The sequence below is a fragment of the Cotesia glomerata genome, linkage group LG4, assembly GCF_020080835.1.
Source record: "Cotesia glomerata isolate CgM1 linkage group LG4, MPM_Cglom_v2.3, whole genome shotgun sequence".
NCBI lineage: Eukaryota > Metazoa > Arthropoda > Insecta > Hymenoptera > Braconidae > Cotesia > Cotesia glomerata.
The window spans coordinates 24,800,130-24,826,175 of NC_058161.1; the positions used below are offsets into that span (position 1 = coordinate 24,800,130).

The 26,046-nt window shown below is 35.0% G+C and overlaps 1 long non-coding RNA gene across 1 annotated transcript; it reads right to left on the reverse strand.

Annotated features, from left to right (window-relative positions):
* Positions 1 to 23,821: 23,821 nt before the first annotated feature.
* Positions 23,822 to 24,316, reverse strand: LOC123263123. The gene is made up of 2 exons (XR_006509098.1): positions 24,261 to 24,316; positions 23,822 to 23,862 (listed from the first exon to the last, which is right to left on the reverse strand). It is a non-coding gene; the product is annotated as an uncharacterized LOC123263123 (long non-coding RNA).
* Positions 24,317 to 26,046: the final 1,730 nt, after the last annotated feature.

Genomic DNA, 26,046 nt, shown 5'->3' on the forward strand with positions numbered 1-26,046 from the left:
TCAGCCATTGCTTGGCCGATGCTCTGGCTAATTCTTTATTACACTTGAAAACAATTAATACGTATTAGTCATTACTATGTTGTATTATTGTTTTCAATTTTTTTTAATTTAACGTTTGACCAAATTATAAACTAATATGTATTAAAAATTAGTAAATCAATTTTTAAAAAATATCTTAAGAGATTTTCTTAGGAGAAAACACCAATTTAAATTATTAACAATGTTTTTTTTTTTTTATAAATATTATATTGATCATTTTTTAGTTTTTGATATTTTTATTATTCAACAAGCTCGATTAGGATTAAATCAACATTGGTTTTCACTAAAACTAATTTAATAAATTAATGAATATTTTTTTGGAAGACTTTTTCGATAAATTTGTACATTACCTAATCAGTTAAAACTATTTCTTTTAGTATTAAAAAAAAAATATTTCAGCAAGAAGCTAATGATTTTTAATAAATGATTTATTTACTTATAAATAGATTTATGAATATAAATAAAAATATAAAAATATAAATATATAGATTTATTTACTAATAAATCAATTATTTTTAATTAATTTTGAACTTCTTGCTTAAAAAATGAAGTTTTAAAAAACTGGGAAGTTATTTTTTATTATTAAAATTCAGAAATTGTGCAATTATGAAATAAATAGAAAAATTCGTAACAACAATCAAGTTAACTCAATTATACTGAGAAAAATTGATCGTTGAACATTGAAATGATTAAACTAAGAACACTACACTCAGATCAGTTAGCAGCGCCCGTGACACCGCTCGAGACTTCCACGCAGACGGATCAGGTTCAAACCCCTCCACACCCGAATTTTTTCAGAATTAATTTCTATCAACCAGTAGTCCATCACCTCAGAATAATAATAATTCAAAAATAAACAACGAAAAAAAAATTTTTTTTTATTATTTTACCTAAAATTTTATTTTTTGCCTATGCTTGGCCGATGCTCGGCCAATGCTTGATTACTATGTTTGGCCGACGCTCAGTCGCCTATATCGGCTGGGTGTTACCATCCGATACTCGCCCAGACTTGGCCCAACGATATTTCACGATACTCGGCCGATACTTAAAGATCGGTTACCAGTCTTGGCCCAGTATCGGGCCGATCTTCATTTTTTGTATGGGTATACCCGCAGAAAAAAAAAATTTTTTTTCTACGGCAACTTGAAATTTGATTATTTTCTTTCAATTACGACTGAAAACGAGAAAAATCAGCATATTTAAGTCCTTAAAATCATAACGGTTTCTTAAGTGCCCCATTTTGCCCCCCCCCCTTCCCTATACGTCGGAAATATATGGTATAATATATCAAAAAAATCTGGAAAACCTTTGACCCTAAAGACCACCCCTGCAACTTCCCGCTAATTCCATAAATACACTGTAAAAAGTTTTTTGGACTTGGTGTGGTGTAAATGATTCGGTGTAATAGTATATTACACACCTAGGGAAGTAAAGTAAGAAATGTCTCAGATCACATGTAATTGTTGGCCGAGGCGAAGCCGAGGTCAACAAACATGTGATCTGAGGCTTTCTTATTTACTTCCCGTGGAGTGTATACTATTTTTTTGTCCGACGAAGGCGGAAAGCGGCAACTTAGTTTAGCGCAGCGGGACGAAAGTTGCCACTTTCCGCCCGGAGGGCAAAAAAAATTTTTTCTTACTCCCTCGGTCGAAAGTACGTGTTTCTGATCCAATTGCACGGCAGAAAGTGTTACATTCATGCATTGGTAAATCTATACCAGCGCCCTCTAGGCAAGCGGGAGTAAAAACAGTCGCGTGCACTGATACTCAATACGTGATATGTACATATTTTCCCTCCATAACTCGAAAAATTAAATTTTACCTCTGTATCTCGAACACAGTAGTATTTATTTAACAACCTTGACAACTCGATTATTTGAGACTTTTAATACCTTCAAGAGTATACAATGAACAGAATTACCACGAATTTATGACTCACGTTAATACGTGTTTGCTTATTTGGTCAGGTGATTAATTTTACTATTTTTGATTTCATTTCGACACATTACCCATACAAAGTTGCCGACGCTCAACAATTTCCGTTCATTGGCCAAGGCACGGCTACTAATACTCGGCCAAGTATCGGCGTTTTGTATCGGCCTAGCCTCGGTAAACCATCGGCTTTAATATTCGGCCAAGCATTGGCGATTTGTACTGGCCTAGTCTAGGTAAGCCATCGGCTACCGCACGATATTTATTATAATATAATGGTATGTGATTTGATTATCAGCCATTACTTGGCCGATGCTCTGGCTAATTCTTTATTACACTTGAAAACAATATTAATTGTTTTAATACATATTAGTCATTACTATGTTGTATTATTGTTTTCAATTTTTTTTAATTTAACGTTTGACCAAATTATAAACTAATATGTACTAAAAATTAGTAAATCAATTTTTTAAAAATTATCTTAAGAGATTTTCTTAGGAGAAAAGACCAATTTAAATTATTAACAATGTTTTTTTTTATAAATATTATATTGATCATTTTTTAGTTTTTAATAAACATTTTTATTATTTAACAAACTCTATTAAAATTAAATCAACATTTGTTTTCACTAAAACAGACTTAATAAGTTAATGAATATTTTTTTGGAGGAATTTTTCAATAAATTTTTACATTACTCAATCAGTTGAACCTATTTCTTTTAGTATTAAAAAAAAAAAATATTTTAGCAAGAAACTAATGATTTTTAATGAATGATTTATTTACTCACAAATAGATTTATGAATATAAATAAAAATATACAAATATAAATATATATATTTATTTACTAATAAATCATTTATTTTTAATTAATTTTGAACTTCTTGCTTAAAAAATGAAGTTTTAAAAAACTGGGAGGTTATTTTTTATTATTAAAATTCAGAAATTGTTCAATTATGAAATGAATAGAAAAATTTGTAACAACAATCAAGTTAACTCAATTATACTGAGAAAAATTGATTGTTGAACATTGAAATCATTAAACTAAGAACGTTACACTCAGATCAGTTAGCAGCGTCCGTGACACCGCTCGAGGTTTCCACGCAGACGGACCAGGTTCAAATCCCTCCACAACCGAATTTTTTCAGAATTAATTTCTATCAGCCAGTAGTTCATCACCTCAGAATAATAATAATTCAAAAATAAACAACGAAAAAAAAATTTTTTTATTATTTTACCTAAAATTTGATTTTTTGCCTATGCTTGGCCGATGCTCGACCAATGCTTGGTTACTATGTTCGGCCGACGCTTAGTCGCCTATATCGGCTGGGTGTTAACATCCGATGCTCGCCCAGTCTTGGCCCAACGATATTTCACGATACTTAAAGATCGGTTACCAATCTTGGCCCAGTATCGGGCCGATCTTCATTTTTTGTATGGGTACCTGCGATGATGGAGTTATGACTGCTGGAACATTATCTTGTAACAGGGAAAATCGAACTTCCCGGGCTCATTATCGACCCCGATAATTGACGCACGGTAGGTAAGGGTTTTCCCTTACTTTTCGATTTTTGACAAGAGTTTCGACTTGTCACCGGGCGTGCTAATCAAGAGTCCCCACTACTGTTCCCGGAAAATGAAGCGGGGCGTAACAATAGGAAAGTTCGAGAGCCTGAGCTGAGGGTTATATAAAAGAGCGAGCACGAAAAACATCGAGGCTTTTTCCCTTCTGGAAGCCAGTGGCCTTTTGCCTTTTGTGAATCAGTGACCTTGTTGAGATTAGATAAGTCAAGAGAGTGCAGTTTTGAGCGCCGACGATAGAAAGCAACTACTGAGGAGTTTATTACGGTATTTGGAATTGGACAAGCCCTGACCGGAAGCTAACATAGTGGTTTGAGACGACAAGACGCCAAGCGGCGGAGCCAGCCAAGTTGGACCGGAGTATCAGTCGTCGTTGGATAAAACAATAATTGAGTCTCCAGGTATTTTCGATTTTTTTAGGCCAAAATTGATTATTAATTTAATTAAGAGGCTGAAATAATTAAAATTAATTTCTCGAGCGGTCATTTTTATATTAGCAAGTTTTGTACTTTAGAAATTCATGCGCCAAGGTCATTTAGCTAGTTTTTGTTATTGGATATTTATCTTAAAAGAATGAGATTAATAGTTTATTTGTGAATTTACTATAGAGAATTTATAAGTAATTTATTATAGGCCTGTTGGCTATGATAAATTAATTTTAGTTAAGAATTTTCGAGATATAAAGAAAAGTAAATTTGAATAAGAAATGAAAATGCGTAATTAAGTCAATGAAGGTCATTCTAGAATGTATGTAGTTAAGAGTTGTATTGAGACGCTTAGGATTCGAATAGTTGATGTTTAGAATTTTGTTTAGGAAGATTAAATTTAGTAAATCCTGTAATGAGTTCAGTAGAATTTATTAATTGAAAATATTAGTAGAAAATTTAGTAAGTGAACTAGTACAGAAATTTAGTGATTATGTAATGTAGTAAAATTTATTTGCAGTAAACAAGTGTTGGCGTAAAATTTAGTAGATTATGATAGTATTGTAAAGTTTTGAAAAATTAAATTTAGGCCGGTGGATAAATGTAATTGAATTGTTTAAGTTAGAAAAGTGCTAAATCAATTATTAAATAATTGATTGAATTTAAGGATAATTTATTAGATAAATTCGATAAGAAAATTTGGTGAATTTGGTAAATTTAGTTAATCTGGAGATTAAATTTATTTAAAGAAAATTGGTTAAAATTTTATTTAAGAAAATTTGGGAAATGAATTTAGTTAAGAAGATATATTAATGAATTTAATGAATTAAAATCGAAGGTCAGAATTTTGTGTTAAGAAATTGTTAGGCATAATTTTGGAATTTTGGAAAATACGAAATATTGAGAAGTTTTTTTGGGTAAAATATGTTGTTTGTTATTCCGTCAGTTGGACGAGGGTTAAGGAATTAAGAATCTAGATGCGTAATGGTCTATGATTAGATTTAGAAATTAGGAATCTAGATGCGTAATGGTCTATGATTGAATTAGGAAATTAAGGATAGATGCGTAATGGTCTATGTAGAGTTAAGAAATTAAGAAGATAGATGCGTAATGATCTATAGTTGAAAGAATTTAAGGATATTTAGTTGTAAGTTTTGGCAAGTGCCTGCGTAGGTGAGAGGTCCTCACAATTAAGTAATTGATAAGTTAATTTTATGGGTAATATTATTAAGAAATTTTGTTAAAATTAAATTGTTTATATTAAATAAATAATTGAATTGTTAATTGTTAATAATTGTTTCTCAGTATTAATTTTTCAGCCTTTCTCAACTTCTCACGACCCGATCTTTCCTTCTCATGCTCCCCGGTTTCTGGGACACCGAGTATAAAATCCCAGTGGCGCCCTTTTCAAAGAGGAAAGGGGTGACCAATTGGACAGGGCTAACCACCCCGTTACAATCTGATGAGGAAATTATCGATTCAGTAGCTCAGAAAACCAATACTAATGATTTAGACAGCTTAAGTAATGATTTAGATGACACAGAAGCTCCATGGGTTTCCATCAAAGAGGCAAGGACCGCATTGAATACTTTACGGATTTTTATAGAGCAAACCAGCAATTCCGCAGAACAAGAATTTTCTGCTCTTTATACATTGGACAATGCTATAGATAGATAACAACCGAATAATCTAAAGCAAAAAAAAATTATTGACTTTTTTCATGTTGATTTATAATAAACTATCTATAATAAACTATTTATTGTAAACTATTTATAATAAAATGTATATATATATATATATATATATATATATATATATATATTTATATATATAAATATATATATATATATATATATATATATTAGGGTGTGCCAAAAAAAGACGATATTTTTTTTTTTTCACTCTTAGCCCAAAATATGATAGGATATGTCTAAACAAAAATTCTGTCAAAAGGCCAGCTCTTAATTTCAATTTTAAGAGCTCCTTCATCGAACTTTAAGTTTTCCCATATAAATAACATGGAAAGTACGGTTTTAAACAGTATTTTACCCTGCAAGCTGTGAAGAAAATTTTTTTTGATAAAATGAATGATTGGACCTTTTTAAGCATTAAATTTCTGAGAAAAAATTTCATTGAGTTATAAATCAATCGTCATTATTTAAGTTTTTACGGATCTTTGAAATTTGAATTTTTTGAAAATTTTACGTTTTTTGCATTTAACAGCCAAACTATTGGAGATAGAAAAAAAAATTAAATAGCAATTTTGTAGTTCGTTTGATGCTCTATAACAAAGTTTCTAACAATTTTTTTGTATAATCAATAACAAAAAAGCTACAGACCTACAAAGTTTTGTTTTTATTATTTTTCACTTTTTTCAATTGAACTATCGATGATATAGAACAAAAAATTTAGTATAAATTTTTTAGTATATCAAATTTGCAACAAAAATTGTATAGGTGAGATTTTCGTATTATTGATGGTTAAAAGTTACAGGCTCAACAAATTCTATTTTTATGATTTTTCATCTATATCATGTAGTATATCAATAATATATATAAAAATTAATAAGAAATATAAAGTACATTCAATTTTTACAAATTTATGCTTGGTAAACTTTATATACTGTCTGCAGTTCCTAGATCAAAAATTGTTTACTAAAAATCCAGTAAGAATCAGAAGAACTACAATAAGAATTTGTGAAATAGAACCCTCCTTCAAGTTGTTTACTATGACTAGATTATTATAATTATGGTTTATGATGAAATATACACGATTAGATTAAATAATGATGATAATAAATTTATAATTACTTTGCAAATAAAACAGAAAAAAAGTTTTTTATAGTTTTGATTATATATTTAGACTCTAAAGAAATATGTTTCCTTTTCAATATCAATTAATCGCAATTTAACCCAGAAAAATTATTACACAAAAATAAATTCTCAATATTTTATGTTTATGTTTCTATAAATATTAATATTTGCATTGAACTATGTGTTTTCTATAAAAATGAAGTTGTTATTGCTGCCAATATTCAAATTTAAATTCAAATTATCCTAAGGAATTCGCATTTAACGCCCTCTAAGCATTTATTGTTTTACCGCTTAATTGATAAATTTTCCCCGGGAGAACGCCAATTAGTGAATTCTATTGTCTTTCGTTTTAATTAGTCTTCAATTGAGGTTGGTTTTTTAAGAGTTATTTATGTAATAACAACAATTATATCTTTTGGAAAAAAAAACAATGTCTAGTAAAACTAATCAAAGAAAATACATCAACTTAGTTGGCTTCGAATCGAAAAATTTAAATAATTTAAAATTACCGATGAATCGTGACGTTTTATGTTTGTTTTTCTACAAACATAGAACAGAAAAACGAATTATCCGCGAAAGTGCTAAACTTGTTCTTTTTGAGGTTAGTAAGGTGTGGAATAAGTTTTCATTGCCTGCAAACAACTCACATAATACAATCGTAAAAATTGAAAAATTGTACAAAGATTGGCAAATAACTCAAGTGAATAAAGCTCGAAAAAGATCTCCAGCTCAACTATTAGTTGAAAAAAATTTCAGAGATTCTCTTGATCGGTTATTTGATATTGCACCGCAGAATGCTTTACAGATTCTGAATTCTCCTCAAAAAAGAATTCTGATTGATAGTCGGCACATCTGTAAAACTAGCCAGTTGTTAAAAAACGCTACCGATGTTCAAGAAGTGCTAAGTACAGCAACTATTTGCCTAGATAATAACTTGAATGTTGTTCAAGTGGAAAGTACAGAAACAAACTCAGACATTAACGAGATTGATCTAGCAGGTATATTAGATAGGTGTTTTTGTTCTATTTTTATAATCTACACTGAGAGAAAAATTTATTTTAATTAGCAATGTTGCAATAAAAAGTTAATTTGATAAAACTTTTCATCAATTTCATTTCTTAGCTGAAGAAATTAAAATTTTATTAACAGTAACTTTCTTGTTCAAAAAAGTTTTCTAGATTTGGGAAAAAACAATTTTGGATGTGAATTCGCAAGTTGTCTTTCTAAGATTGTTTTTTTTTTCCGAATCAAATAAAATTAATTTCAACGAGAAAGTTGCTATGATAATAATTGGGATTTCTTCAGCTAAGAAATAAAGTTATGAAAATTTTCAATAAGTCTATTTTTGTCACAACAATGCCTATTCCTTTCAAAATCAATTTTTTTTTCTTAGTGATCTCTTTCATGAGCTGATGAAATTGAACTCTTTTCTCAATTTTCCTTAATTTGTACTCTTAAAAATTTCCATTTATAGACTCTATGTTGCCTCTTTCACAACATTCTACTGCTTCTACTGCATCAACTCAATCAAATAGTTCTACTACTTCTGACTTTTCTAATGAACTACCTCTAGAACCAAAACTAAAAAAAATCAAATTAATGACACCGGAAGTTGTTTCAGCAATGGATAGAGCTAACGTTACCAGTAGACAAGCGACACATCTTATTTTCGCTATTGCATCGGCTTTGGGACATAATTTAAATGATGTCTCTATAAGTCACCGTACGGTTCATCGAAATCGGATAGAATTAAGAAAGGAAATTGCCAAAGATTTAAAAACTGACTTGAGAATTGCTCAATGCGTTGTTATCCATTGGGATGGGAAGTTACTGCCTGATATAACTGGCCGGGACAAAGTTGAAAGACTTCCAATAATCTTATCAGGTGTTAATACTCAGCAATTATTAGGAGTACCTAAGCTTGATCGTGGGACTGGGTTAAATCAAGCTATCGCTATCAAGGAAATTATAAATGAATGGAACATCTTGGATCGTATTAAAGCAATGTGTTTTGATACTTGTCCTACAAACACAGGTAAATATACTTATTACAAAAATTAAGGTAAATAAACAAAAATTTAAAATTTTTTGGTGATTTTAAAAAGCCTCTAATTTGAAGGAAAATAATCATACAGTATTGTTTTTAAATCTGAACTTTAAAATTTTTGAGCGTGAACAGTGTTGAGGTAATATAAATCATAAGAAAATGACAAAAAAAACTTCCAAGAATTTGCTCATATTCTGTTAAAATTAAAGAAAATTTCTTTTCTCAAGTTTTCTTTTTCGAAAAATTTGTACCTTTTGTGTTCTCTACAACAATTGACATTTGTTGAAAGAGAAAATGTTGCTTCGTAAGGATAACTTAATCTTCAAAAGAGCATACAAATTGAGAAAGATATCTTTATAATTTAAAAAGATCTAATTGATTTTTGACGGGTACTTATGAGAAAAAATCCCAGCGCTTTAAAACGTTCAGAGTTTTTTTAGGGCATTTTAAAATTCAAAAACTACAGAAAATATCCTCCAATTATTCATTACATCTTAATTGATACTAAGTAATCTGAATATACATACGCATCCAAATTTTTTTTAGACGAAATTTTGATTTCGAAAAAATTCTTTTATTAACATCCGTTGACCGCTTGTACAGAATATTTTGTAGTTTTCAAGACCCTCTTTTTACTCTTACGGAGATCATTATTTTCTGAGAAATCGATTGTTAAACTCAAAAAAGACTTTTTTACTCTCACCGACGATAACTTAGCACCAAATAATCGAACAGAGTTTGAAATAAAGTCAAAAAGACGAGAAAGAAATTCTCTAGAAGAGTCTTATGATGACGTTTTAAAAAAAATGATTGAAGTCTATAGACCGTCTCAAAGATCAGCAAATATTTGGAAAATTTTTTTTCGATGATTTTCTACTCTATACACTTTGATTAAAACTAGAAATTGAATTAATTAGTTTATTACTTTATTATTAGGGTGTGCCAAAGTTCAATTTCTGTGAGAAACCTTTCAAAATTGGAATTTTGAGTTCTGCTTTTAACAGGAGTTGAGTTTGGGAATTTTCTGAGATATTTTGAGTTGAGACAATTTATTTGAATTTCATAGAATTCTTAACAGGAGCTTTGTTTGGGCATTTCCGGCTCAAATGCGGAAATTTCAGCGGAAATGAGCAAACAAAGCTCCTGTTAAAAGTTCTATGAAAATCATGTAAATTGTCTCAATCCAGAATATCTTAGGAAATGCCCAAACACAGCTCCTGTTAAAAGCAGAACTCAAAATTCCAATTTTAAAGGTTTCTCATGAGGATTGAATTTTGGCACACCCTATTTATTATACTAAGAAAAAATTTTCCGGTCCATGTCTTTCACGTACACGGTGTATGACTTATTTTCAATACTTTAGTGTACGAAATTCTTAAATTTTTTTGATATTCTCGAAAGTATCAATTGGTATCGAATTTTATTTAATTTTCTAATCATTTTTATTGTAGGATCTGATAAAGGAACATGCAGTCGCTTAGAACAAATGCTAAAAAAGCCATTACTATATTTGGCATGTCGACATCACATATATGAGTTGATTTTGAGAAGCGTTGTTGAAGTTGTTTGGCCAGGATCAAATTCTCCTAATGTACCGATTTTTGTACGGTTCCAAAACTCTTGGAAGAACATAGACCAAACAAAGTATGAGACTGGTATTCAAGATTCCATTATAAATAAAGAAGTTCACGGTAAAAAAGACGAAATAATTAGTTTCATCGTAACTGAACTGCAGGTAGTTAATTTAAATTATAATGATCATTTCTATTAATTAATGTTCGCACATTCACTTTAAAAAGTATACTCTTAAGTCATAGTTTGAGAGCACTATACAAATAAGAAAATTTAAGAAATATATGAATTTTTTGAATATTTCAATTGAATTTGAACGAGTATATTTAAATAAAAAATAGTTTTACCCATAAGAATCAATAAGGTATTTTCAAGTTTCCAGTTCCTCATACGGATATTTTTAACTTTTAATTTTTTTTTCTCAATAATTTATTGTTAAGATACTTGTAATAGAATACAAAACTATACTGATAAAAAAGTGAACTTTTGACTCAATAGAAAAATCTTGAACCATGAAAACTATTTTGAAAAAACTGATTTTCTTGAGTCTAGAGAAAAAATTCTTAAGCCAAGAAATTTTCTTTGGTCAATAATTTTTTCTCTTGAATCAAAAAAAATCATTTTCTTCAAAATAGTTTTAATAGTTCAAGATTTTATTCTCGATTCAAGTCAATTTTCTTATCAGTGTATTGATTTTAATTTAATTATCAACGATTTGACCACCAAACGTCATGCGGATCGAAATAAAACTAAAAAAAAATGATATTTTTTCGGTCAGAATGCAGCTCAGACCATTATTAATGAATTTCCCGATCGTTTTTCCTCCTAAAAAATTTTAGAATCTCCGTTTAAAAACTCAACATTTCAAAATACTATTTTTTGTCTCTCGTTCAAGCAGTTATTGATGAAAGTACCGCCTTTCAAATATCACTAAAAAATTAAAAAAATTCATTTGCTCCTTTAGACTTTTGACTAGTAGTCGAATTTAACTAATACTGAAAACTGACATGAGATTTAATACTAGATCATAGTGGTTTTTTCAGATAACAAATGACTATTCGTTGTAATGTATAATTTGATCGTAATTTTTGAAATAATTTTCTAAAACTTAATGAACATTTTTATATTCCAGAAAAAGCATGACAGAGATGATTATAAAGAGCTTTTGGAATTAGTGTTAATATTCTTAGGTGGTACTCCGAAAAACGGGATCAAATTTAGAGCTCCAGGACCAAATCATCATGCAAGATGGATGGCTAAGGCTCTATATGCTTTAAAAATCTTCATTTTTAAAAAACAGTTTAAAGTCAATGCAACTGAAGTAAATGGACTGAGATATGTCTGCTTATTTCTAGTTAATTTCTACACGGTTTCATGGTTTAATGCACCTTCTGCGATAAAGTCATCCTATCAAGATTTGAATCTGATCAAAAATCTTTATGAATTCCGTTCTGTCCATAAAAAAATGTCTGAAGCAGCAACGGTGACATTTTCAAGACACTTATGGTACTTGTCAGAAGAGTTGGTCGGGTTAGCTTTGTTTGATGACAGAGTTTCCTTACATGCTAAGAGACAAACCGTAACTGCAATAAAAACGCGAGAAAGTAATGCTTCGAATTCAAAAAAATTTATCGTCAAAGACGTAAGCTTATTATTATCGAAAAACATCGAAGATTTTGCTAGCAAGCAATCTCTATTTTTGTTTGAGCAGTATCAATTACCATATCAATTTATGGACAAGGATCCAAAGCTCTGGGCATTTGATCAAGATTATCTACATTGCAAATCTGTGTTTTCAGACTTAAAAGTTGTCAACGATCTCGCTGAAAGAGGTGTTGCATTAATCCAGGACTACAACAACTGCTTAACGAGAAATGAAGAACAAAAACAATATTTATTGCAAGTTGTCGAAGAACACAGAAAAAAATTTCCTTACGTTACCAAAAATAAAATTGTAGCTACTTATTCAAAGAAATAAAAAAAATTTAACTACACGATTGAAACTATGATAATCGTTTTTGTCTGTTATTTTTATTAAGTGATTATAAATTTATTATCATCATTATTTAATCTAATCGTGTAAATTTTATCATGAACCAAAATTATAATAATCTAGTCATAGTAATCAACTTGAAGGAGGGTTCTATTTCACAAATTCTTATTGTAGTTTTTCTGATTCTTACTGGAATTTAGTAAACAATTTTTGATCTAGGAATCTCAATCTTGCTGATTAAAAAAATTAACCATTTGTCTCGATAATCACTCAATTTGTATTCATTGAATATTTCTTTAACGCAAAACATTACTGAAGTAACAATAATATTGTAACGATATTGAACTGCAGACAGTATATAAAGTTTACCAAGCATAAATTTGTAAAAAATTGAATGTACTTTATATTTCTTATTAATTTTTTATATATATTATTGATATACTACATGATATAGATGAAAAATCATAAAAATAGAATTTGTTGAGCCTGTAACTTTTAACCATCAATAATACGAAAAATCTCACCTATACAATTTTGTTGCAAATTTGATATACTAAAAAATTTATACTAAATTTTATGTTCTATATCATCGATAGTTCAATTGAAAAAAGTGAAAAATAATAAAAACAAAACTTTGTAGGTCTGTAGCTTTTTTGTTATTGATTATACAAAAAAACTGTTAGAAACTTTGTTATAGAGCATCAAACGAACTACAAAATTGCTATTTAATTTTTTTTTCTATCTCCAATAGTTTGGCTGTTAAATGCAAAAAACGTAAAATTTTCAAAAAATTCAAATTTCAAAGATCCGTAAAAACTTAAATAATGACGATTGATTTATGATTCAAAGAAATTTTTTCTCAGAAATTTAATGCTTAAAAAGGTCCAATCATTCATTTTATCAAAAAAAATTTTCTTTACAGCTTGCAGGGTAAAATACTGTTTAAGACCGTACTTTCCATGTTATTTATATGGGAAAACTTAAAGTTCGATGAAGGAGCTCTTAAAATTGAAATTAAGAGATGGCCTTTTGACAGAATTTTTGTTTAGACATATCCTATCATATTTTCGGCTAAGAGTGAAAAAAAAAAATATCGTCTTTTTTTGGCACACCCTAATATACATACATAACACCCTAATATACATGCTTAACTGTGCTATTACCAGGTTTTCTGGCAACTTGTCTGATATCTACCACGATTATAATTTATAATTTATAATTCACGTTATTATTTCATTATAATATGTTTATATTTTATTATTTTCAATTTATGTAATTACATGCTCTGTATTTTACACTGATTATAATGTATAATTATGATGGTCCTGAGGGAGCTAAGGCTCTAGGGTCAATAAAGTTTATTATCTATCTATCTATCTACATATATAAACTTTTGAACCATATGTATTTTCTGAATCAGTTCGACGAGCTGAGTGAGGAAATAGCAAAATTTTTCAAAAGTTGCGTCATGAGAACCAATACAATATTTAGATTTCTATGAAATCTACTAAAAATCATGAAGCATCTAAATCGAAAATATTTGATATATTCTATCATAAAACTCATTGTGTATGGTGTATTGATTCAGTTCAAGATGAGAGAAGTTGCTTCAAATTCAGAAATATCTAGTATCCATCGTTTACCTGATTATGTCAAACCTATTCATTACGCTATTAAAATAATGCCTCTCCTGAAAAAAGACAATTGGACTTACGACGGCGAATCTGATATTGAAATACAAATGAAGCAAAAAAGTAATTTTTTAGTTGTATATGCAAAAAATCTTGAAATAAGCGATAATATTACGATAGAAAATGAAAACGGAATGCATCAATCTGTTAACTATAAAATTGACAATGAAACAGATTTTTTAACAATTACATTTCAAGAGGAACTATCTGAAGGAATTCATACTTTACATTTGAGATACCGAGGTAAAGTTAACGATGAAGCACAAGGTCTTTATCGCAGCAGTTATACAGATATTTATGGAGAAAGTCGGTAAGTTTTATTAATAATTATTGATAATACTTGAAGTGTATGCTCTATTGTCACAAGAGAAGTTTCCAATTTTGGCATATTAAATCGTGCCTAATAAATAAATCATAATTTACATGTAAATTAGTTTGTAAATCAGTTCACTGATTATTGGACCTAAGATAATTTTTCCCGAAAAGAGAATTTTGCTTATTTTATGCAAGAAACATTAAAAGTTCCTTTGACAGTGACGAGTGGAAAGTGTGGTTAACCGGTTTTTAGGATATCAGATAGTAAAATAGATCTTTACAATGATATAATGAAAAATTTGAATTTTTAGTTTGAATTGTAAAAATTTAACAAACATGTCGAAAAATGATATATTTCAGGGGTATAATAAACGATAGAAGTTAAGAGCCATCTAAAGTACGGTGGAGAAAATTTTTGGAACTTTGTCAATTTGTAAAGTGATAGATATTTTGAAAATAAAAGCTTACAAATCTTTGATAGACTCATTTGCTACGTCTTGCTATTTTTGCTAATTTTTGTTAGGGACAAATATGGGCATGAATCGTTGTGGGTGCCAAAACGCGATAGACCCGAATAGATTTAAAAATCAAACTACTAAAGCAAAAAACAATTTCCGAATTGATTCAAAACACTCTGGAATCGATCAATTGACATTTTGACATGAAAATTTTGAGAAAAAAATTAGTAAAACGGATGACTCCAGGTCATCCTTGCAATTTTCGGCTAATTTCAAACTAATAGCGCTTCAAATTCCACCTATTACGACGTTTTTGAGCTCTTGCAGCTCAAAAGTCTTGTTTGTAGTCAGTGAAACATTATCTTGAAAATATTTGGAGTACAATAACTTTCATATTGAGAAAAAAGTATATAGCTAGCTGAATTATAACTTCACAAATGTATAAATGTAGTTTCCTGACCGTTTTAACTTACCGCTAAGAAAATTGAAAATTTTAGAAAATTGGGAAGTTATTGGTTTTACCCCGTTTTTCAAAATTCAAGTTTTGATCAGATTTCGACGTTATGAGGCTTTGAAGCTTTCTTGATGATTTTTAAGATAGTGTGTGTGTGTGTGTGTTTTTTTTTTTTTTTTTTTTTTCCTTTAGGGGGGGGGGAATCCTTTTAACGGATTCTAGGCGTAGCTGTTTGGCCTGGATATGTGGCGACTCGACGCAGCGTCATACTAAAACTCGACGCTAACGCCCCTACCCACTTAACCCTAAACCCCTTTCCTCTTTCCTCTAATCCCTCATGGAAACCGCCGTTAGGCATTACTTCGTAGGGGGAGAATATAGCGACTGCTCTTCCTTCTGGTAACTAGGTATTATTTTACCTTTCTTCTAGTTGTTGTCATTTGCTCTTTTTCTTTCGATGGAACGCAAGTCTATAAGGACTTCTGTTGCAAACGTGTTTGCGGCGTTCCAGGCAGCCTCTGATGACAGCATTGCTTCTACTATTGTCTCTGGTTGGATTTTCTTCTTCAGGATCATCTCCAGCTCATCGCGCTGTAGGTAAAATCGTGGGCACTCAAAGAAAACGTGCTCCGCGTCTTCATTGACTCCTGGGCAGGACGGGCACTCCGGTGAATCATCATGCTTGAAGCGGTGAAGATACGTCCGAAAACATCCATGTCCTGACAACATCTGCGTCAGATAGTAATTGACCTCGCCATGACTCCGGTTTATCCAAACGTCGATTTTCGGTATGAGACGGTGTGTCCATCTTCCTGTTGTCGCGGCGTCCCACTGCGATTGCCATCGTGCGATGCTGTTCTGCCGTTCTTCAGCTCTGAATTCCTCGGCACTTAGTGTGGTTGACCTCTTTCGTTAGTAAAGGTTCCGTCTTTCCTCAGCTAGAACTCTAAGCGGCAGAGTTCCGGAAATAACACACACTGCTTCCTTTGATATTGTTCGAAAGGCGCTTGCAACTCGTAGGGCACTCATACGATATATTGGTCCAGCTTTTCTCCATGAATCTTGCACCTCTAGTGCGTCAGCCTAAATTGATATTCCGTAGGTGAGCACCGGTGTGACTACTGATGACAATAGTAGCCTCCTGCTCTGCTTTGGGCCTCCGACGTTCGGCATCAATCGTGCGAGACTAGCTCTCACTACTGACGCTTTCGTACAGACGTGTTCCACTTGCTGCTTGAAGTTGAGTCGGGCATCAAGCATCACTCCCAGATATCGTATATGAGGTTGTGATGTGATTTCTCGGTCACCGACATTAATCTTAATTGTTTCAACTTCTTTTCGGCTGGTAATAAGCACTGCTTCGGTCTTCTGCTTGGCCAGTTGTAGGTTCACTGTATCCATTCACTGGTTGATCTTCTCAAAAGTGATGTCAAACAGATGTTGAATCTCGTCGAGGGGTTTGGCGACGATCACTGCGGCAACATCATCCGCATACGCTACCAGTTTGACACATCTTGGAAGCTTCAGTCTCAGGAGCCCGTCATACATGATATTCCACAGAGGTGGACCAAAAACAGAGCCCTGTGGCACACCACCGGTTATATCATACTCTTTTGGACCATTCTTTGTATTGTATTTCAGCACTCTATCTGTAAAATAGATAATCACTAGTCTGCGAAGATATGTTGGCACATTCTTCTCGTCGAGAGCTTGCATGATGCAGTCCCAATTAGCGGAATTGAAAGCATTTTTGATATCCAAGGCAGGCACCAGGCAGTACTTCTTCGTTCCACCCTTCCATCTAGTTCCTGCGATTGCCTCTTTGGCCGTATTAACAACCAGGTTGATCGCGTCCAGGGTTGATCGTCCTTTCCGGAATCCATACTGGTTGTCTGCCAAGAGTGGGTCGACTACTGCATCTATTCGCTGATGGATGATACGCTCAAATATCTTACCCGCCGTATCTAGCATGCAGAGTGGTCGGTAAGATGACGGTTCTTCTGGCGGTTTCTTTCCTTTAGGTAAAAGTACTAACCGTTGCTGTTTCCACTTACGAGGAAAAGTCCCCTCCTTGAGGCATGCGTTGTAAGCGTCTAGAAATAATGTTGGTGCTGCCTTTATGATGGTTTTCAAGGCTATATTAGGGATTCCGTCCAATCCCGGCGCTTTATTATTTCCTACCCGATTACAGGCCTCCAACAATTCTTCTTCAGTGACAGGTGGAATGTCGTCCAGTTCATCTTGCGTTGACTGATAATTGAGACTGTGTTGCTGTGGAAACAGCGCAGTGACGATTTTCTGAAGGAGTTGGGGACACGTAGGTGACGGCATTTGTTGTTTCTTCAGGTGCGTCATGACCACCTTATACGGCCGACCCCACACGTCTTTGTCGACCTCGTATATGAGCTCTTTCCAGCATCTTCTTTTGCTCTCTTTTATGGCCTTATTAAGTTCACGACGAGCTTTTGTGTACTCTGCGATCAGCACTGCAGAGTAAGGTCGTTGATAGCCACGCTGTGATATTCTTCTCTTTCGATGACACTCTTTACGGAGGTTGCTGATATGATCATTCCACCAGTGTACCGCAGGTCTTGAATTCATAACACGTTTGCGAGGCATACTGGCATCACAAGCTTGTGTTACTCGCATCATCAGAGCCTTAGTATGTTCTTCTGCACATCCAGTCTCTATCGGATCACTATCGAGAGCTGTTAGCAATACTTCTGGGTCAAGAGATTTCACCTTCCAACCGACGGTGTTAAATTGCTTGATAGGCACCCGGAGGTTCTGGTCGTTTGACGTTTCCCAGAGTATCGCATGATGGTCACTGGCAGTGTAGATGTCCAGTACCTTCCAGTTAGTGTTACCTTTAGCAAGGCTGGTACTGACAAAAGTGACGTCTACAATCGAGCTTGCGTCACCTTTGGTGTAGGTCGGCGTGTCACCACTGTTGAGCAAGACTACATCTAGTGTAGAAAGAGCTTCTAGCAGCTCTCTTCCTCGTGCATTAGTCTGCTTACTGCCCCAGTCCACTGCCCAGGCGTTAAAGTCCCCGGCTATCGCCACTGGATGATGTTGCTTCGCGTCCTCGGTCAGTCGATCCAAGAAGTCAGTAAACTCAGCAATTGAGAGGCTAGGTGGTGCGTAGCAGCTGTAAAAACGGATGCCATCTACTGATGCTGCTACAAAGCCAGCGCTGCCATTGGTAGCTACACTCTGGAAAGGGAGCTTACCACAAGCCCAGATCACAGCTTTCGTGGTGATATCCGTCTCCCAAGGTTGTCCAGCTAAATGTTTATATGGCTCCGATAAAAGCACAACGTCGAGCTTTAATTCCCGTACTGTCTGCATAAGCAGGTCATGCGCAGCTTCGCAGTGATTGATGTTAAGCTGCAGTATCCTCATGTTCGTTTATTTGTCAGCTTCTGGAGTGCTTCTTGGAAGACTGGACATCGGCCAGAACCAGACCGGTGAGCAGTGTCCTGAGAGCCAGGTTTTTCCGCACATAACGCACATTTCACTTTATTTTGGCTTTAAGCAGCTTGATGACCTGTTTGCCCACATTTGATGCAAAGCCCAGATCGGTCGACTTCGCTTTTACATTGGGCAGTAGTGTGCCCAAAGTGCCAGCACTTATAGCATCGTAGTGGTGTCTTAATTGCTCTGACACGGCAATTTACCCAGCCAATCCTTATTTTGCCTGTCTTTCCAAGTATCTTCTGCACTATTGCTGCTGGCAATCGTACCGAAGCAGTTTGAGTACCTCTGTAGGCCGGACGAATTTTAATGACATCTTCAGGTATTTCGTAGTCATTTCCAGCTGCCTCTTGTAAGGCCTTCCGGACATCGTCTTTAGTTGTTTCGTCGTCAATGTCCCGGATTTCAAGCTGTTCCTCTGGGCCTTTACAGATGACTTGCGCTTCTTCTTTAAGGATGCTCTTGATGGTCTTCAGCAAAGCTTGTCCTTTGTCTGCGGTCTTTCTGGAAAGCGTAATGAGCATATTCCCATCATTCGTCTTTTGAACCTTGTCAACGACGTCACGGGTCTGATCTGGTGGGACATCTTTTTTAATCCGACGCAGTATCTCGGCATATTTTGCCTTCTCAACGGGTCGAATAATTAAGGCATCTGGTTTGGTGAATTTTCGCGGTTTTTCCCGCTTAGGCTCCGGCCGAGATTTGTTCACCGGTTGTTTTGGTAACCGCTCTCTCGCTTGCTCCTTCTTCTCCTTCTTGGATTGGACCTTCTGCCATTCAGTCACCTCTTTTTTCCGGCGTTCTGCACTGCCGTGTTTTTCGGAGGGCTTGGTTTCAGGTCCTTTTTCTTCACAACTTGGCAGATCGTTGGGTCGGGAGAAGATCGATCTTTTCTCTTAGTTGACTTGCTGCTAGTTCTGATTCTGTCTTCCGCGACTGATTCACCGTCACCTTCGGCTCCAGTGTCCATTGCTTCTTCATTCACGATAGTTGCTTGAATGCTTCTCTCCGGTGTAGTGCGAGAAGTGCGTCGTACTGTTAAACACCATTCTTCATCAAGTTTCTTGAATCTCTGGAGGGCATTGGCTACGCTGGTCGTCTTGGTCTTAATCTCCTTGTGGATATTGACCTTAGATTGGATGAAGTCATTTAGCTCACTGGTCAGCTTTTCAAGGCGTTCAAACGCTTGCGACCGCTTCATTTCAGCGCTTGCTTCAATCGCTGCTTGTTGGGCATGAGGCCCGTTTTCACTATTGTTGTTTTCCTGAATTTTACTCATACTTTTAAATTCACCAGCGCATCGTACGGAGTGGAGCGGGTTGTCATAACTAGAAACGGGTGTACCCTCGGAGATAGTACTCCTACCCCAGTTCCCTGAGGCCTAGCCGACACTTAGCCAGCCCCGGAATACACGGACGGACTAGACTCGCTCGGAGCGGTGAAGATTCCGATCTCTAACACTCACTGCGTACTTCCTGATCAAGGCCCGAAGTGGCTGGCTCCTGATCCACTGCTGCAACTTACACCTCGGCAGAGCAAGCTCACATCAGCCGTGGCCTGCATCGTCGGAAACTACGACACGAGGTTCCGGTCACTCCCAGTGGGTCACAGCAGGGAACGATCGTCTTGTTAGGTCAGTTAGTGCGACCAACCCATTAAAGGGGAGTTTTGTCCACGGGAGCGTATTTTGTTTGGTTATTTTGCTTGGCTCCTACCCGCTGTACCTCATCAACTAAGAGATTAAGTGTCATCCAAGGACAGCGAGCGTTCTCCCATCCGCTCGGGGAGACGCGCCCGGTAGCAGTATCTCTTCTGCCCCGAGGTGTGTGTGTGTGTGTGTGTGTGTGTGTGTGTGTGTGTGTGTGTGTGTGTGTGTGTGTGTGTGTGTGTGTGTTCATAGAGGGTAAGAAAAATAGATTGACGTATGCCAGGACCAAATGTTTGGCTTGGTTATGTCGGCCTCAGATGTCAATACCGACTAAAAAAACCTCCTCTCTGCTTTCCCCATAGATGTTATGGAAAAGACTGGATCGGAACCGCGTAAGCATTACTTTAATCCAGTCCGTGTTACATCTCACGACGCCTGCTCCTAGTAACTGGTCCATTTCGGTGGTTTTTTCATTTAAGAGGCGCTGCGCGTAGGCTGTGACAGCTGACCAGTTATCTTCTTGCTTGAGCCTGTAGGTTACCAAGCTCGCGAGGGAAAGCGTGGTAACTACAATTCTTCGGTGCTGCTTCAGTAGACCTTCCACCGTACACACTCGAAGAACGTGTGTTCAGCGTCGTCGATTTGGTCCGGGCAGTATTTGCACGTCAGCGTGCGGTGCAGTCCCATCTTGAAAAGATAGAACTGTCCGTGTGCTGTCAATAGCTGGGTGATGAAGAAGTTCTTGTCCCCCTGCTTTGGGATCAGGCGCACTGTCCATCTGCTTATCTCTCCTGATGTCCATCGGTCCTGCGACTGATGTTCCATTTCCTTCGTCATCTTCGCTCTAGCCCCCTTATCATCGTTACGCCGTTTACTTTAGCGTCTTAAAGTTTTTCCCTCTCAAACGCTAGTAAGTCAATAGGTGACCAATACGGCCAATACGGAGACCGTGCGGTAGGCGCAGGTAATCCTGAGACCGCCTTGCCGCAGCACCGCTGCTGTCTTACACCGATATTTCTTTCGCTTCAGGATGTCTACCCAAATCTCCACTACGTACAAAAATACTGGGTGGACGACTTCCAAAAGAACTCTTCTCTTTTTGGCTCGTGGTCCCATCGTGTGACCATGATTCTCGACAGGTTTGATACTGTCTTGTTTGTTTTCATGCATGCGTTTTCGAGGAGTTCTCTGAAAGACAGCTTCTCGTCTATCATTACTCCCAAATAACGAATTGCCCTTTTTCACGTCAATGTTGTCTCGCCTGTGCTTATGACGAAAGGTTTTGAGATCCATTTTTGTCGAGTCAGGACGACCATCTCTGATTTATGCTTGGCAAGTTTCAGGTGGTGTTTTCGAAGCCAGGTTTTGACAGCGTTAATAGTTTCTCGAACCAATAGTTCTGCCTCCTCGGCGCTATCTATTGCGATCGTGGCCGTGATGTCGTCAGCAAAACCCGTGAGCTCTACTTGTTTTGGCAACGGGATTTCTAAGAGGACGTCGTAGTCCGCGTTCCATAGGTCAAGCCCCATCATTGAACCTTGCGGCACACCTGCTGTTATATCATTTTCCTGTGGGTCCACCGTGGTTTCTGTGATCAGCGTCCTTTCTTCGTGGTAGTCATCGATTATTGCCAGTTTTTCTGGCTTTATATCAAATTTGTGCTCCAGGGCATTTAAAATATTTCCCCAATTCACGCTGTTAAAAGTGTTTTTGATGTCTAGTGTAAGAAGAATACACACCTTGCGAGCTTTGAGAGTACCAGACCATGCTTCTCTTACTGTATCTATAACTTTTTTGATCGCACCGACTGTCGATCGTCCTTTCCAGAAACCATGTTAGTTAGTGGCAAAGCCTCCGGCACGATCGATGTGGTTGCGAAGTCTTCCTTGTATGAGCTTCTCGAGCAGTTTTCCAGCAATATCCAACATGCAGAGTGGTCTAAACGACGAAGGTGTTACAGGGTTTCCTTCACCTTTATCTAAAGTGACCAATCTCTGCCGCTTCTAAAACGTGGGAAACGTGCCAGTTGTCAAGCATGCATTGTCGGCGTTCAGGAGAAATTCTGGATATTTCATGGTTATAATCTTGATCGCCGATGTCGTGATGCCATCAGGGCCAGGCACTTTTCCTGTCTTGAGAATCTTAGCCGCATCTTGTAGTTCTTTGCTTGTAAAGGGTGTTGCTTCACCGTTTTTAGTATCCGAACAAAAACAGTTTCACTGTAAAAAACCGCACCAAGTCCACGTTCATAAGACTTCAAAAAAAAATAATCGTTTTTACAAAAAAATATGAAATCAAAAAAACTCCAAGTACTGTTTATAACTTTATTGAAAATATGAAAAAAAGTTAGTAGCAAATTTAAAACTTAACGAAAATCTTCTTTAATGTACTTGGTGTGCGTCATTAAGTACCCCAAATTTTTAGAACTTCAGACACTAACGTTTTCTATATGTTTGTGCACATGAAATTAAATATCACTCACGAAAAAATTTGGGGTACTCAATGACGTATACCAAGTACTATGCGAGACATTAATTCCTCCCGGTCAGTGTTGCTTTTGTAGTAATGAAAAAATGGATTTATAGAAATCTCTAAAGATTAATTTGGAAATTAATAAAAATGTACTGTAATGTTAAAGGACAAAATTTTAAAAGAACATCCTTAATATAGGGAAAAAGTATAAATAGAAACCCGTAAATTAAGAAAATGGCTTATTAGTAAATCTGTAAGTTTGGCCAACTGAAGAAAAGTAAATCTCTATTTTTGAAAATTTTTTTCACTGGGAATATGATTATTTAAAATAAATTAAAAAAATCTAAATAAATAAAAAAACTTTTGTGTAATTGGAAACTTATCAATTGCGAAATTAATAAAAAAAGTAATTTTTATAAATAGATATCTTTTAAATATTCCGTTTAAATAAAAATAATTCTCACATTATGGATAATTTAATTTTCGGAAAAGTTTGCGTTTGTACTATAATATTTACGGCAATTAATAAAAAGAGAATTATTTATTAATAAACATATGAATAAACGTCCAATAGATTTTATGGAATTTCGCAGAAGTGGAATTCAATATTTTGAAAAACTTAAAAAAATTGAAATTCACATTAATGGCGATCAATAAAAAAAGAACCAATAAAAATGTAAATCTTTAAAATGGAAATCTATAAAAATATACCTCTAAAAATCTTAATCTCAAAAAATGGAAATTTCTAAAAAACGGAAATCTTTAAAAATGGCAATCTCTCAAAATAAATAATCGCTTTTTTTGAGAATTAACAAGAATTCCCAGCAGCTATGAGAATTTCTTATCCAAAAGGAGGTATTGAGGATACCGGAAGCTCGACTACCAAGACATCTTCGCCGATGGTTCTCGCGGAAAACGCTACAATACATTTTAAATCATCAGTTATCATCTAGGGAGCTATAAAAGAAACAGGAAGCTCGACTACCAAGACATCTTCTCCGACGGTTCTCGCGGGAAAACACTACATTACATTTTAAATCATCAGTTATCATGCAGTGAGGTATCTAGGAAACCAAAAGCTCGACTACCAAGACATCTTCTACGACGGTTCTCGCGAAAACACTAGAATCCATTTTGAATTATCTAGGGAGGTATTTAGCAAGGCGGAAGCTCGACTACCAAGACATTTTCTCCGACGGTTCTCACGGAAAACGTTACAATACATTTTAAATCATTACTTATCATGTAGGGAGGTATCTAGTGAACCGGAAGCTCGACTACGAAGACATCTTCTTCGACGGTCCTAATGGAAAATGCTACTATACATTTTAAATCATCAGTTATCACGTAGTGGGGTATCTAGCAAACCGGAAGCTCGACTACTAAGACATCTTCCCTGACGGTTCTCGCGGAAAACGCCGGAATATATTTTAAATAATCTTTGTCTCAGACTCATGTGATGTTGAAATTAAAAAACAAACAAACGGAGAAAATATCTTGACAATGGCGTTATCCTAGACCGCTGACTTCTACGCCCGATATTGAATTGCAGTGTAAGTAATAAAAAAAAATTATGAAAACGCTTGACCCTAAAGGCCATCCCCGCAACTTCCCGCAAACTCCATACCTAAACGCTCAACAATTTACTTATTTTGATTTCATCAGTAGGGAGTTTTTAATTTTTTCGTAATTTTTTTTTTAATGTAAAGTCTAAATTATTATATAATATTTGATTTGGAGTCTAAATATCTGAAAAACCGTCGAAGAAGATGTCTTGAAAGTCGAACTTTCAGACTCTCTTACACTTTTTTACATAATTTTGGATAAATTATGTTATAATCAAGTATTTGTAACAAAAACCGTCGTAGAAGATATCTTGGTAGTCGAGCTTCCTGTGTAACGTGGCTGGTCTCGACTGTTCGTAGAGTGAAATAAATTTTTATTATAAAATGGAAATTATCTAAATTTTAATACAATAATTAATTACGAACTGGGCCGAAAAGACACGCTCGTTACACCCGGAGTGTAACCAACTCGAAGCCGTAGCTTATAAGAGTCGATGCTATTCCAGATGCCTGTAGCTTTAGATTTTACGGCGGACCAAGCCGATAGCTTTCAAAGCTACAAATAGCTAAATTGATTTAATTCGCATTAGGAATATGGTCTAGGGCAATTCGTAGGTGGCGATACTCGTTGAAAGATAGATTCAGCTCCGACACAAAACCAATCTTTGCCGCGTACTGCTCCGCTGATCGCTCAGTATGGAAAAATAGAGCTAAATGGTCGTCAAATACAAATATTGAAAAATACAGCTCAAAGTAAGTTCAATACCGCGTTCAATTCTTACCAATATACCACCTGACTTACAACAGGTACTACTACCACTTCGGTGTGCTTTAACGTTGTCCAGCGGTGGTAGATTCCTCGTGGCTGTAGCTGGGCCGGTTACTGGGTCAGGAACAGACGAATAATCGAGGTGACCGACGAACCAGGATCTTCCTCGAACAATGAAACGATGCTTTCCTCAACAAAATAGCTGACTACTCGAGACCTCTTGAGTACACGACATGCCAAGCTAATTTATCTTGTATATGCGTCGTATTATTTAATTAATGTATGACATACTCCTTGTTAACTGATAATCGGAGTCGTATCGTAGTATTGTAGATTAAAATGCCGTTATTATTTAATAAACGGTGTAAATTAATAAAATACCGAACATTGCGTTGTAACACGGTAAAAATAAATATTTATATTTAACAAATATATCAATTACAGAAGTATACATTATGAAGGTTGAACAAAGACTAGATGCACGCGGCTTCCGCGTACATTAATTAGCATCGAGAAGTGGGGAGACGTCTAGCTCCACTCTCAAACGATTTTTGTACATTAGCGATTATCGACTAATTTCTAATCAGATTTTACATGTTATCTGCTGATGATATTTGCATCAGGTGGTAAATTGGTGTTTGCCTAATGTGAGCCAACTGGCCACGTTGCACCTGTTTCTTTTATAGCTCCCTAGATGATAACTGATGATTTAAAATTTAATGTAGCGTTTTCCGCGAGAACCGTCAGCGAAGATGTCTTGGTAGTCGAGCTTTCGGTATCCTCAATACCTCCTTTTGGA